At 42.9% G+C, this 13,401-nt stretch overlaps 1 protein-coding gene across 1 annotated transcript in view; it reads left to right on the top strand.

Moving 5' to 3' along the window:
* The window catches only part of GTSF1 (gametocyte specific factor 1), an 8,407-nt gene extending 7,732 nt beyond the window's left edge, over positions 1 to 675 (top strand). Inside the window, exon 7 of the mRNA XM_007125702.3 lies at positions 576 to 675. The gene's annotated coding sequence lies outside the window, so the exon portion shown is untranslated. The remainder of the gene's footprint in view (positions 1 to 575) is intronic.
* The last annotated feature ends 12,726 nt before the right edge of the window (positions 676 to 13,401 follow it).

Below are 13,401 nucleotides of genomic sequence, written 5' to 3'. Positions count from 1 at the left end.
AGGCCACAAACAGTGAGAGGCCCGCGTACCGCAAAAAAAAAAAAAAAAAAAAAAAAATGCTTTATCCCATTTGTGTTTTTATCAACAACTCCAATTTTTACTAGGTAAGTGCCTCAAAAGCAGGTTAATACCATGTTAATTTTTGTTCCCCTGATGTACATTGTAACGGCTCAAAAATATCATTGAATTAATGAGGAGATGGGTATATGAGAAGAGACAAAGATCAACATAAGTTAATTGGAATTAATCCAGAATTGTCTGGAGAAGTCAATTGCCTGGATGGTCAATTCTGATTTTCTTCTCACCCGTGAAAACTGTTGACACAAGGAGTGTACGTTGATCTCTGTATAGAATGTTTTTAATTCAATTAACAAGTTTCTGTGTGCTTAGTGATACTAAAGGGCTAAGGGTCAGAAAGTACTTGGTGTTCTGCCATTAGCAACAACAGATTCTTCCAGCAGACCAAGAGACTTTAATTGGGCTGTAGTTGTGTGGCCCATTGTCAGATGTAGTTGATGCTTTTGTCATTGATAGGAACTAAGAACTCTTTTTTTTTTTTTCTCATTTCCTTGCAGATGCCAGACCCTAGAAGACTCTTTGCTTCTTCCTGCTACAGTGGGTTCTTCATTTTTTTTCTCCTAATCTAATTATAGAAAGATAGATTGTCTGTGACTTTCAAACTGACAAGTACCTTTCTTTTCCTCCCCCCTTTGAGCCCTTACTCATTTGATCCAAGAAAGAACCCTCATGTTCAGAAGAACTGTTTCAAATAAACCATCATTGTAAATAACTTGATAGTTTGGTTAAGTACCTGCAGCCCCAAGATCAGAACTCATCTCATTCTACATTAATGAAACAAAATCATTTAAAGTTACCTTAAAGGATCCAGCTAAAGCAGGCAAGAAATTCGGGTTGGAAAAAGTAACTGTGTATATATTTGTGTTCTCTGACACACATGAACCAAATTCCTTTTAACATTTATAGGAATGGACCTTTTCTGATTAGTGCATTTGTTTATTGAGTCTTTGATGTTGATAGCATTTATATATAGAAATATACCCTATTCTTGTTTAGAATCTTTAGGACATCTTGTTCCCTGAATATGTGTAACCTAGGGTAGGTTTCTTTTATTTCTTTTCTCTTTCCCACATTCCAGCTAGAAATTGTACTAGCTGTCAAACCAGGTGTGGATTGTGTAGGAATGAAGATTGGAATGGAGAGGAGGAACCAGTGTACATGTGGAGAAGAGAGAAGCTTTTCACCTGTGTGTGAAATTTGATTAAGCTTCAAAGCTGAAATGTGTGAAGGCCCTGCTGACTACCCTGGGACATGTGTATAATAAGTTAGATTTCTGAACTCAAGGCTCTGGCTATCCTAGCATCTTGTTGACCCTCACAAGGAGACTTCATAATCTTCCAGACCAGTTTTTTGTTTGGTTGGTTTTTTTCAGGTTTGGTGTGGTTTGGTTTTAAAACCATTTGGCATGGGAAGGGATTTGGGATCTGGTATAGATAGGGAGTCAGATGAAGCATACTGACCAATAATTCCAAAACTGAACTGTTGAGCATTGTTTGTAGGGGGAGTGGGCTCTGATGGAATGCCTCTTCCACAAGTTTCACACAAAACAGGATTCTCTCTTTAATGAAGCAGAGCTATCTGTTTATTTAGTTCCAATCTCTAAAAACAGATTCAAGATAAGCCCTAGTACAATAGTATTTCTTCTTCTAGCTGTACGAATAAGTGAATAAGTAGACCATTTCTTCTGGAGTGGGTGGTATAATGTATTGAGGAGGGGAAAAAAACACCCATTATTCTCCTAATTCTGGTTACTTATGTTTGAGTATCAGTCAGCAACTCACATTTAACTTTATTTAAAAATAGTTTTAACTAGAAAATACAAAACCCTTTTGATTTCATTTGTCTGGGTAATGACAACCCAAACTGTCTACACTACACTTGTAACCCAGAGCTCCTTCCTAGTTTAGAAAAAAACAGGGGTATGAGTCATATTGCAAAGAATTAGCTACTTGAGTGCAACTCAACAAAGGAATTAAATAGAAAATAGTTACTTTGTGTTTTTTAAATATCTAAAGGGGCAAGAAAGGCTAGCATCTGTCATTCATGAAAAACCTTATGTTATTTTAGGAGGACACCTCTTTGCTCACCACTAGGAGAACTTAATCACAACACATCTGACGTTTGCCAGTGTGAGTAACACTCACTATGGGAGAATGTCTGCCTATGTTAATTTTGTTAGCTCACAAAATAGATAACCCAGTTGTTCTTTAGTAAACTAATGATTAAAGCAGCCAATTTGTTTGTCCAGGAGCTTTCAGAGACTTCTTAGGATTTTTATTGGGCCTAGGATTCACTAGACTGGATTTAGTTTGCTGAAGATTTTTGGACATTCCTAAAAACTAGAACAAAGAAGTGACTGTTTAACTCTTGTCAGAAGTTGGGAGAAGAAGCTTACCTATTTTTGAGACCTTCTTCGGAGGCTACCTTCCCTTTGGAATGTGAACAGTGGAAGGTAAACAGTTGAATATTCTACCTTAATTTCAGTTAAGGTCAAGAGTTATGGTTAAAGGTTAAATGCAGACATGTTTCAAAATTTTGAGCTTATCTTAGAGAGCCTTTGAATCCTGCATATTGATCTTATCCAGGGATTCCATGCTCTACCCCAAGGAGAGGATTTGCTTTCTGGAAGATTACCTTTCTCTGTAGGTATTCTGGAAGTGCCACTGTGATTTGCAAATGTTCTTACCAGGAATAAACAAATGTAGGTAATAAATGATGCTTAGCCCTCCTGGTAGCTGTACCTGAGCTAAACAAGGAGAGTATTTGGATTCAGTTTCAAATAGTGCACTGCAGTACCCTTTCATTGTTGAGAGAGAACAGTAGCCGCTTGTGTTAGTCTCTTAATACCTATACTGACATTCTTAGAGTCCTTTAGTTGTACTTTTCACAATTCATATTAAGCTCCAAAGTAGACAGAAACCAAGGAGATGACATTGTACTTCTTATTACCATTTTTAAAGAGGCAGATTATAAAAATCAAGGTGATTTGTACGCTGTATTTTAAATGATTGAAGCAAGACTGGCCTTGGGAAGAAGATACCTCTGAGAAAATATCTGTTTTCTTGTGCCAATTCAATGGGTAGAATAAGGAAAACTACTGAAATTCCATGAAAAAATTACTGTAGTGAATTCTCATTCTTTTGACCACTGTTGTCCTGGTACTGTTAAGGGTCAGAACATACTCACATCCTACTTTACAGTCATGGCCTCTTCAAAGGCCAGTGTAAACACATTAACCGGTTACATCGTACCAACAGTCTCAGCTGACTTTCTATTCCAGCCATACTGAAGTCTGATAAACGCAGACCTGTGTATGAGCGGGGCATTTATTTGCCCTTGACATAGCAATTCCACTGCCTGGTCCAACTCACTTAACTCTTATCAACTTGGTAACTGGTGTGACAAATACAAAATCTCAGGTTGTTTACAGATAGGGAGAACAGCATCCTAGGCCAGTCAGTCACCCTAGAGGAAAGCCATATGGTCAGCAGATTTGCATTTGTGTTTACCGTATTTAAACATTTTTTTTTACGAAACTAAAATAGTGTAAGCACCTTTGATGAAAGTTAAAAAGACAAAGTTAGTTGTTTTACTTTATACTACTTATATATACACATATATGTGGAAGAAATAAATCCAGGTTGTATTAAAAGCTACTGCATATGAAACCAACCATGCCTCTTAATTTTTATTAAAAGACTTGTCACTGGGCTTCCCTGGTAGCGCAGTGGTTGAGAGTCCGCCTGCCGATGCAGGGGACCACGGGTTCGTGCCCCGGTCCGGGAAGATCCCACATGCCGCGGAGCGACTGGGCACGTGAGCCGAGGCCGCTGAGCCTGCGCGTCCGGAGCCTGTGCTCCGCGGCGGGAGGGGCCGCAGCAGTGGGAGGTCCGCGTACCGCAAAAAAAAAAAAAAAAAAAAGGTCAAATACTTGTCACTGAAATGAAGTATGCTTTCCCAGTTCATCTGTTTCAGTCCTATTTCCTCAGGCTTGAGTTTCAGGATTTCATTGGACAGGGTCAGGGTCTTAGATTGTTTAGCTCCTTGTGTTGGTTTTCTCTAGGGTTGAACTTTATGCCAGAGGTGCAAATTGAAAGTGATGGAAAGTCTTGATCTTGAAATTAGAAGTTTAATTGAGGGGGCTTCCCTGGTGGCGCAGTGGTTAAGAATCCGCCTGCCAGTGCAGGGCACACGGGTTCGATCCCTGGTCCAGGAAGATCCCACATGCCGCGGAGCAACTAAGCCCGTGCGCCACGACTACTGAGCCCATGCTCTAGAGCCCGTGAGCCACAACTACTGAGACTGCGTGCCACAACTAATGAAGCCCACGCACCTAGAGCCCGTGCTCCGCAACAAGAGAAGCCACCACAATGAGAAGCCCGTGCACCTCAACGAAGAGTAGCCCCCGCTCGCCGCAACTAGAGAAACCCCATGCGCAGCAACAAAGACCCAACGCAGCCGAAGATAATAAATAAATAAAAATTTTTTTTAAAAAGCACAGACTCTTTTAAAAAGTTCCATTGAGATATCCTTTTGTTGAATTGGAGATTTCAACAGAAGAGCAAGTGTTTTAGCTTTATAAAACCCTTGAAAAATAAACATTGATATGGTTCTGCTAGGTATGTAGCTTTCGTATCCACGTATCATATCTCATATACTCTTAAAGCTAGAAGGGAGTTTAGAGAGCCGCTAATCCAAAGCTTCATCTCACCTATAAAGAAGCAGGTCCCGGCTTCCCTGGTGGCGCAGTGGTTGAGAATCCCCCTGCTGATGCAGGGGACACGGGTTCGTGCCCCGGTCCGGGAAGATCCCACATGCCGCGGAGCGGCTGGGCCCGTGAGCCATGGCCACTGAGCCTGCGCGTCCGGAGCCTGTGCTCCGCAACGGGAGAGGCCACGACAGTGAGAGGCCCGCGTACCGCAAAAAAAAAAAAAAAAAAAAAAAAAAAAAAAGAGAGGTCCTGTACACATGTGGAACATGACATATTTTTTTTAAGGAAAAAGAATGATAAATACAAAATTCAAGATAGTTATTTTCTCTAGAGGAGAAGCCAGGAGGATGGGACCAGGAAAAAACACAGTATATTAGTAGTATTCTGTTTAATAGGTTGGGTGGTGGGTTTCCCAGTGTTTATCTTATTATGCTTCATATGTGTGTATTAAATAGTATATAATTTTAAAACATCTAAGAATAATTGCTAAAATCATTGCAGAGTGCTTACTGTAAGCAAGCCACTGTTCTTAGCATTTTACATATTTTAACCAAGGATGAGGGGAAAACAGGCCCTGAAAATTTTCTCTTTACCAAGGATACACAGCTTGTTAGTGAACATAACCTGCAACTTCTGATTCCTAAGTTGCTGCTTTGGGCTTCTATAACCATTCTGCTTCTCTAAATGTTGATTCTGCACTCAACCTCTCATTCTCTCAGGCTGTGCGTTTCCTCCTCAACTCATTTCCTTGTCTACCAGTTTGGACTCCATGGTCAGTCACTTCAGTGGCCTAAGTCAACACCCTGAGTTCGCTTGACCCTGTTGTTCTTCTACTGTCTCCGCTTCACCATTTCTCAAGTCAAGCGAAACCCGCCATCTCTTACTTTATTTCCTCTAGGTTATCAAGCGTAGTGATAGAAAAATCACATAAATATGCCAACTGACTCCACTGCAGATGTATGATTTCTTAAGCACTCATTCCTGTTTGGCTTTTTTTCAGCTTTACCTGGTAACTATTGCACCCTTTTTATTGTTCTCCTCAACTTTATAGTCCCTACTTCCCACCCCTACTTTCAGCAGATAGCGTTGCCTCTTACTCTCTAGAGAAAATACTGGTCATCAAACTTAACTTCCTCTTTTCCCATCGCTAGACTTGAACTCCTGTGACATCCATCTTTTCCTTTACCTCAGAGGTATACTTCTTCTCCAAGGCTAACTTCATCCCTGTACTATATCCCAGCTATTGATGCATAACAAATTTCCCCAAAGCACAGTGGATTAAAACAAAACTAAATGTTATTACCCTCCCAGTTTCTATGGGTGAGGAATTCAGGCGTGGCTTACCTGGGTAATCCTGGCTTGGGATCTTTCATGTGGTTGCAGTCAAGATGTCAGTCAGCGCTACAGTTTTCTGAAGACTTGACTGAGGCTGGAGGGTTTGTTTCTAAGGTAGCTCCCTCACATATTTGGCAAGTCAGTGTTGGTTGTTGGCAGAAGGCCTCAGTTCCTCACCATGTGGGACTCTGCACAGCCTGTTTGAGTGCCCTCACAACATGTCAGCTGCCTTCCCCCAGAGTGAGTAAGTTAAGAGGAAGGAGGAAGCTGTGAATTCTTTTGTGACCTAACTTTAGAAGTCACACTCCATCATTTCCATAACATGCTCTTGGTTACACTGGTGAGCCCTTTTCATTGTAGGAGGAGAAGTCAAAGGAGCATGAATACCAGCAGGCAAGAATCATTGAGGCATCTTGGAGGCTGGCTCTCAGACACTTTTTATATCTTCCGTAAGTTATTCCCTCTTTTCTCTTTACCTTAATTCTATTTCTTTTACTTTATGTTATATTTTTCAGTAATAAATAGACTGTCTTCTTTAACTCTTTAAACTACAATAATGCTAATGTTACATTTCATTCTTTAAAAAAAACACATACCCTCTCCCCCGTATTAATCAGGGTTGGGTTGCAGAAAACATCTATTTGAGCTAGTCTAAGCAGGAAGGGACGTGTTATAAGGCATTAAATGGATCACAGAATTATTGGGAAGACTGAAGAAACAAACTCTAGACTGGACTTCCAGAAATAACACCCAGGAAGCTGCTGCTTCTACTACAGTATGGAAGCTGCCACTGCAGCTGCCAGTTCAGGAAGCACACTACCTCTGCCACTGTCAGCATCCCCAAATGGATGCCCAGTACCCTCTCTTAATCGCTGCAGCCTTTAGAATCATACAATAGTTCACCTGATTGGCAGAACCCAAATCACGGCTGAACCCTGGTTACAAGGGATTATGGGAAATGTAGTCCAGCTTTCCAGAGCGGTACACTAGAAGAGTATCATGTTAAGCAAACCAATACATAGAAACCTCCACACTCCCTCTCGAGCTATTGCTTGCTTGCTTCTTCCCTTCAGTGCCTGATTTCTTGAAAGAATTGCCTATATAGTTGGTCTGCAGTTCCCACTTATCCCTTAATCCATTGCAGTCTGCCCACTCTCTTCTGTCTCCACCCAACCTACTAATTTGCAGGACCAGTGGTCTATTTTAGTCCTACCCCCTTGGACATTCAAGGAGCAGCAGATTGTTTCTTGTGTTGCTTGTGGTAAGAGCTATATCAATGTGATGCACAAAAGAAATACTTGCCGGGGCTTCCCTGGTGGCGCAGTGGTGGAGAATCCGCCTGCCAATGCAGGAGACACGGGTTCGAGCCCTGGTCTGGGAAGATACCACATGCCGCGGAGCAACTAAGCCTGTGCGCCACAACTACTGAGCCTGCACTCTAGAGTCCATGAGCCACAACTACTGAGCTCACACGCCTAGAGCCCGTGCTCCGCAACAGGAGAAGCCACCGCAGTAAGAAGCCGCGCACTGCAACAAAGAGTAGCCTCTGCTCGCCGCAACTAGAGAAAGCCCGCGCACAGCAACGAAGACCCAACACAGCCAAAAACAAAATAAATAAAATAAATAAGTTTATTAAAAAAAAAAAAAATACTTGGGGCTTCCCTGGTGGCTCAGTGGTTGAGAGTCCGCCTGCCGATGCAGGGGACACGGGTTCGTGCCCCGGTCTGGGAAGATCCCACATGCCGCGGAGCGGCTGGGCCCGTGAGCCATGGCCACTGAGCCTGCGCGTCCGGAGCCTGTGCTCCGCGCTCCGCAACGGGAGAGGCCACAACAGTGAGGCCCGCGTACAGCAAAAAAAAAAAAAAAAAAAAAAAAAGAATTACTTAAGGCCAGTCTCCTGGAACAGGCCTTGGACTTGGAGGCACTTAGAGCCTTGAGCTTCAGCTGCTATCTAGACCTGCTCTCCCTCATACGTGACTAATCTAGGTTAATGATGTTTCTGTTCGCCTAGTCTTTTCAGAATCCCTCACATTCAATTAGTCACCAGATCCTGGAATTTCAATACCAATGATGACTTCTGAAGCCAACCAGTTCTTTGTATATCCACTACCACTGCCTTATTTCCGATCATCGTCCCTGCCTGGATTATTACAGTAACCTCCTAAGTAGTCTTTCAGCCACTAGGTTTTTCCCATTTCAGTTTATCCTCCACCTGCCTTCAAGATATTTAGTAATCGGTTTCCAGTTTACCTAATGATAATAGCAAAGGCTTTTTGAGCACTTGGTCTGTGCCAAGCACTGTACAAAGCACTTTATATGCACTGTCACATTTAATTCCCCATGAAGGAGATATTATTAGGTCCCCACTTGGTAGATAAGGAAACTGAGGATCATAGAATATACAAGATTTGACCATTAGTTACTCCATGGAGGAACTGGAATTGGAGTCAGGTCTGCTACCCCCCAAAGGCAGTATTCTTACTCCCACCACATTTTACAGTTGCTCCAGCCTCATCTCTCCCGACCCTGTTCATAGTCCAGCCATAGTGAACTCCCCATCCCTCTAACACACTGTGCTCTTTAATGACCACACCTTGGTGCATCTTGCTTCCCTCGCGTTCCCAGTGATTCTCTGCTTAGCATATTCCACCTTCAAGTTCCAACTCAAATGTTATCTATTTGGGTAACTCCAGGCTCTGTGGTCTAGGCTCCTGCTGTTCTCTGTTAGTACTCATTTTGAGCTGCGTTGTGATTAGCTTCTAAATGCCTGTATCAGCCAGTTTAGAATAGGAAACAGAAACCACTCTCGATATCTCCATATTTTAAGCAGAAAAGAAATTTAATACAGAGAATTATGACGTGCTTACCAAATCCTTGGAATAGCTGGAGAAGCAGGCTGTAGCTGAGGCCTCCAGGAATGACTCGCAGAACACTACCAAACTAACCCGCCAACGGAGCTACAGCCTTGATGGCCATGGGGATACCGAGTGTGAGAACGTAGCACTCTAGTACAACCCAGGGATCAGAAAGCTGCTGACAAACAATCCCACGACATATATAGTGTCAGACTTCTTGCAGAGCTACTGACCAGTGTAAACATCCAAATGCGTAGTCAGTAGAGGGAGGAAAAAGGAAACTGGATAATCAGAACCTGGAGCATTGAGGGTTTGTTCTAGGGTGGGTTGGGGTTTTTGAATGTTTGCTTTCAAAAAGGAAAATTGAGGTAAGACTTTTTTTTTTATTTTAAGGAAATAGTTATTTTCAAAGTCCACAGGAAAAGATAACCATATGCCAACCTCCCCACTCCAAAAAAAAAGCCAACAATTCTGTAGCTACCGTACTTGAGTACTAAGTGGGCAGGCAAAACCACTTGAGAAAAGTGGTTATGAAAGCAATTAAGAGAGGTAATGTTAAACTAGGAGTCAGTACAAACTTACCTTGAATCTAAGACCAGCCCTGTGACCTTGGAAACATCATTTAAACTGTCTGTGCTTCATTCTTCTTTTCTCTGACCTTCAAGATTTAATCCAACCCTAAATTTTTGGTTTGTTATTTATTCAACTGAAAAAAGCATTTTTTTTTAAACCCCACATTTGTTTATTTATCTATTTTTGGCTGTGTTGGGTCTTCGTTTCTGTGCGAGGGCTTTCTCTAGTTGCGGCAAGCGGGGGCCACTCTTCATCGCGGCGCGCGGGCCTCTCACTCTCGCGGCCTCTCTTGTTGCGGAGCACAGGCTCCAGACGCGCAGGCTCGGTAGTTGTGGCTCACAGGCCTAGTTGCTCCGCGGCATGTGGGATCTTCCCAGACCAGGGCTCGAACCCGTGTCCCCTGCATTAGCAGGCAGATTCTCAACCACTGCGCCACCAGGGAAGCCCAAAATAAAGCATTTTTAAAGTAAAGAGGAGGAAGATTATGCAACCATCTCTAGGGCTCTCTGTACTTTTGATCATTCTGTAAAATTTCCCTGTCAACCTTAAAACATTCTCTGAGGCCATGCAGATGAGGTGAGAGAAGCAGTGGGAAAGAAAGGAACCTAGAAAGTGGAGGGGATTTTGCCTTCACCATATTGAATCAAATACAGTCTTTTAAAACACACAGAGCAGCTTCGGAGTTCCCTAATTTCCCAATTTGGAGTTTTGGTTAACCTGTGCTCCGAGTTAAGGGGGAACGAAATTCTTCAAAGATTCTAGGAGCTAGAAGGGCTCATCACAACCTCAGAAGCCAAGCTTGTTATAAAAAGTGCATTAAGAAGCATCCTCTAGGCTATGTTAGCTAGGCCAGAGATTAAATGGAGCTTTCCCCAGGTCCCTGCAGCCTCCTTTGGGCTATTTGAGGTGCTTGCTGTATTTTTTGGCCTAATTTTTTTTTTTTTTCCTGCAAGGCTTATCCTTCATCTTCTTGCTTCTCTGATGTAAACGGCTTTTCAGAACACCATTCCAGACAAACCTTCAAGTGTTAGCGGAGGGTCAGTTTGCCAATGCTGTTTTTTGTTGTTGTTATTTCCTTCAAAATAAGAGACTAGTACTGTCTTCAGAGAATGCTATGGCATGACAGGAGCCTTGAACGGCCGTTTATTTCTCCCCTGTTAATATGCTTCCTTAGTTTGCTTCAAAGCTTGTTTACCAACTCTAGCTTAGTCCCTGGACTCTCCTCCCTTCCCCCTGCCCCCTGCATTGTGCATTTCAAAAGGTAGAGAAAAATAACAGCCTCTTTTCAGCCCTCTCCTGTGAAGACAGCAGAATTACCAGGGCCAATATGTCAAATTGTACAGCCTTCACCAAACCTTTGCCCAGAGATATTTCAGGTTAGTAAAAGAAAAAGCCACTTCACATATAGCACAAGGGCCTCTAACAGACAGGGAGGTTCCAGGGCTGCCTCTCCTCAGTGCACAAAAAAAAAAAAAGAGAGAAATAAGAGTGAATAAGCAGGGTTTAGTTCTTAGCCACAGATGATACAAACCCCAATGATACATCTATTGCTACATGCAGCCAAATTAAATAGGATGTACACATGAAGATTGGTTATAGTTACAGCCCTACCCTCAAGCCCTTTATAGGCAAAGGCAGTGTTTCTCAAAGCATAATCCAAATATCACCTACATCATAATTACTTGGGTGCTTATTTTAAAATGCAGATTCCTGGGCTTTCATCCAGATTTCCTGAATCAGAATATCTGGAAGCAGCACACAGGAATCTATTTTTCACAATACACCTCGTATAATTCTTAGGTACAGTAAAGTTTCTGAAACCACATATTACTTTAAATAAAGGCTTTTTAGGAATTTACAAGGAAGATAATTATACTATTTGAGTTTTAAGGCTCCAAGTCCTTAAAAAATCTGCACATTAATCACAAAGTAAAGAGTATAGCATAGTAGCAATTAAGAACAGGAGTATAATAAAGGGCAGTATCCGAATCATAAGATCATTTAAAGGTATAAATGGGGAAAACTGCATTAAAGTTTTTGTTTGTTTGTTTGTTTTTGGGTTGTTTTTTTTTTTTGCGGTACGCGGGCCTCTCACTGTCCTGGCCTCTCCCGTTGCGGAGCACAGGCTCCGGACGCGCAGGCTCGGCGGCCATGGCTCACGGGCCTCTCACTGTTGTGGCCTCTCCCGTTGCGGAGCACAGGCTCCGGACGCGTAGGCTCAGCGGCCATGGCTCACAGGCCCAGCCGCTCCGCGGCATGTGGGATCTTCCCGGACCGGGGCACGAACCCGCGTCCCCTGCATCGGCAGGCGGACTCTCAACCACTGCGCCACCAGGGAAGCCCCGTTAAAGTTTTTAAGAGTGTTCACAGTAAGCACTCAATACATGTTAGCCGTAATGAATAAACTGAGGGCACCTAATACACAAATGACATGACGTACATGGAGCACAAGATTATCCCCATACACTGTCTTAACTCCTCGAGTTCTTCCTTCTAAAACAAAAATTGGAAAGACATTAAAGGACATCCGCTCAGTCAAGGTCAGGCAACCAAAAACTAAAGAAAGGGCTGCCTTTTACTTAACCTGGGTAAATCACAATATCAGCTGGGAAAGGAGAGTAGATTTCTAGATCTGCTGTCATTTGTTTGCCTAGCCCTGTAACCTCCACAGATTGATAGTATCGTATGTCCTGATCAATTCTGAGGGTATTTATTGACATTGTCCCATTTCACCAATAAAAGATTCATTTGAGAGCTATCGCTACTTATAAATGACCTTCACCTCTGAAGATATAGCCTGAGGACTCTAGGGGTTAGCTAGCCCATGCTTTCAACATGGACTGAATGATGCTAATGGGTTCTAGTGGTGTTGTCTCTGCTAGGAGCATAGGAAGAGGAGAACAGCCAGTGAGTATAAAGAGAACAGTAGAGGATGCCCCCACTTTCTCCCATACCTGGGTCAGGCAGGGGATAGACAAATAAGGGCAATTCTTTATCTAGGATTTCCTTCTCCTGGCCTCTAAGGCTAACAAGTACCTTGTGATCTATGCCCAAGCATAAGCCCACCTGCCTGCTGCTCTCTGTTTGTGGACATAGTTAACCTGTGTGAGGAAGGGCATAGATTTCAACCTCCCTACACCTCTGGCCACTGAACAAGGAGACAGGGCTCTATATTCAGCCTCTGAGTTTTCAATAAAGGACAGCATATGGGGGAAACTGTACCCAGGTCTCCCTTGAATCCAGTCTCCGAAAAAGGCAGTCTTCCGAGAGAAAACTGTAACTTAACAGATTCTGAGACGGAATAATTTAACCTTGGAATGAAGGTGGAGTAATTGTGAAGTTTTATTTAATTGTCTGAAGAGTTGACACAGAGTTGTCAGTCTCCTTGGTGTCCAGCAGGTGGAGATACAGTCTAAGGCTGCCCAGGACTGCAGTGGAAATTACTGGGCAATAGGTACATCCCAGAGTCTTCTGAAGCCTGTGGCAGAGAGTAAGCAGGGTGCCTTTGCTACTTACCAGTCCCCAGTCATCCTAACCTGCATATTTCTCTTCCTTCCCTTTCACAGAAACTTTAGCCTGAGACTACGACCTGTCAGCTTTTGGTATCAGACTAGGAAGGGGTGATACAAAGAACTCTATGGCGGAGGAGAGATGGGAAGAGGGGGATCATAGAGACATTTGAAGAACTTTCCTGAAGTCCAGGATCTGTGCTGTTTAGAACAGATTCTGTGTTGGCAGTGAGGTGTCATTCCTGTCAATCTGGAAATGCCAGTATCTTTAAATCCATGGAGGGACCACCCCCCTAAAACTCAAATAAACAAATGGTGACACATAACAAATCTCAAAGTG

Source organism: Physeter macrocephalus, chromosome 6, assembly GCF_002837175.3.
Source record: "Physeter macrocephalus isolate SW-GA chromosome 6, ASM283717v5, whole genome shotgun sequence".
Classification (NCBI taxonomy): Eukaryota; Metazoa; Chordata; class Mammalia; order Artiodactyla; family Physeteridae; genus Physeter; species Physeter macrocephalus.
The sequence above is the reverse complement of the archived record's forward strand: the minus strand, read 5'-3'. Positions and strand labels throughout refer to the sequence as shown.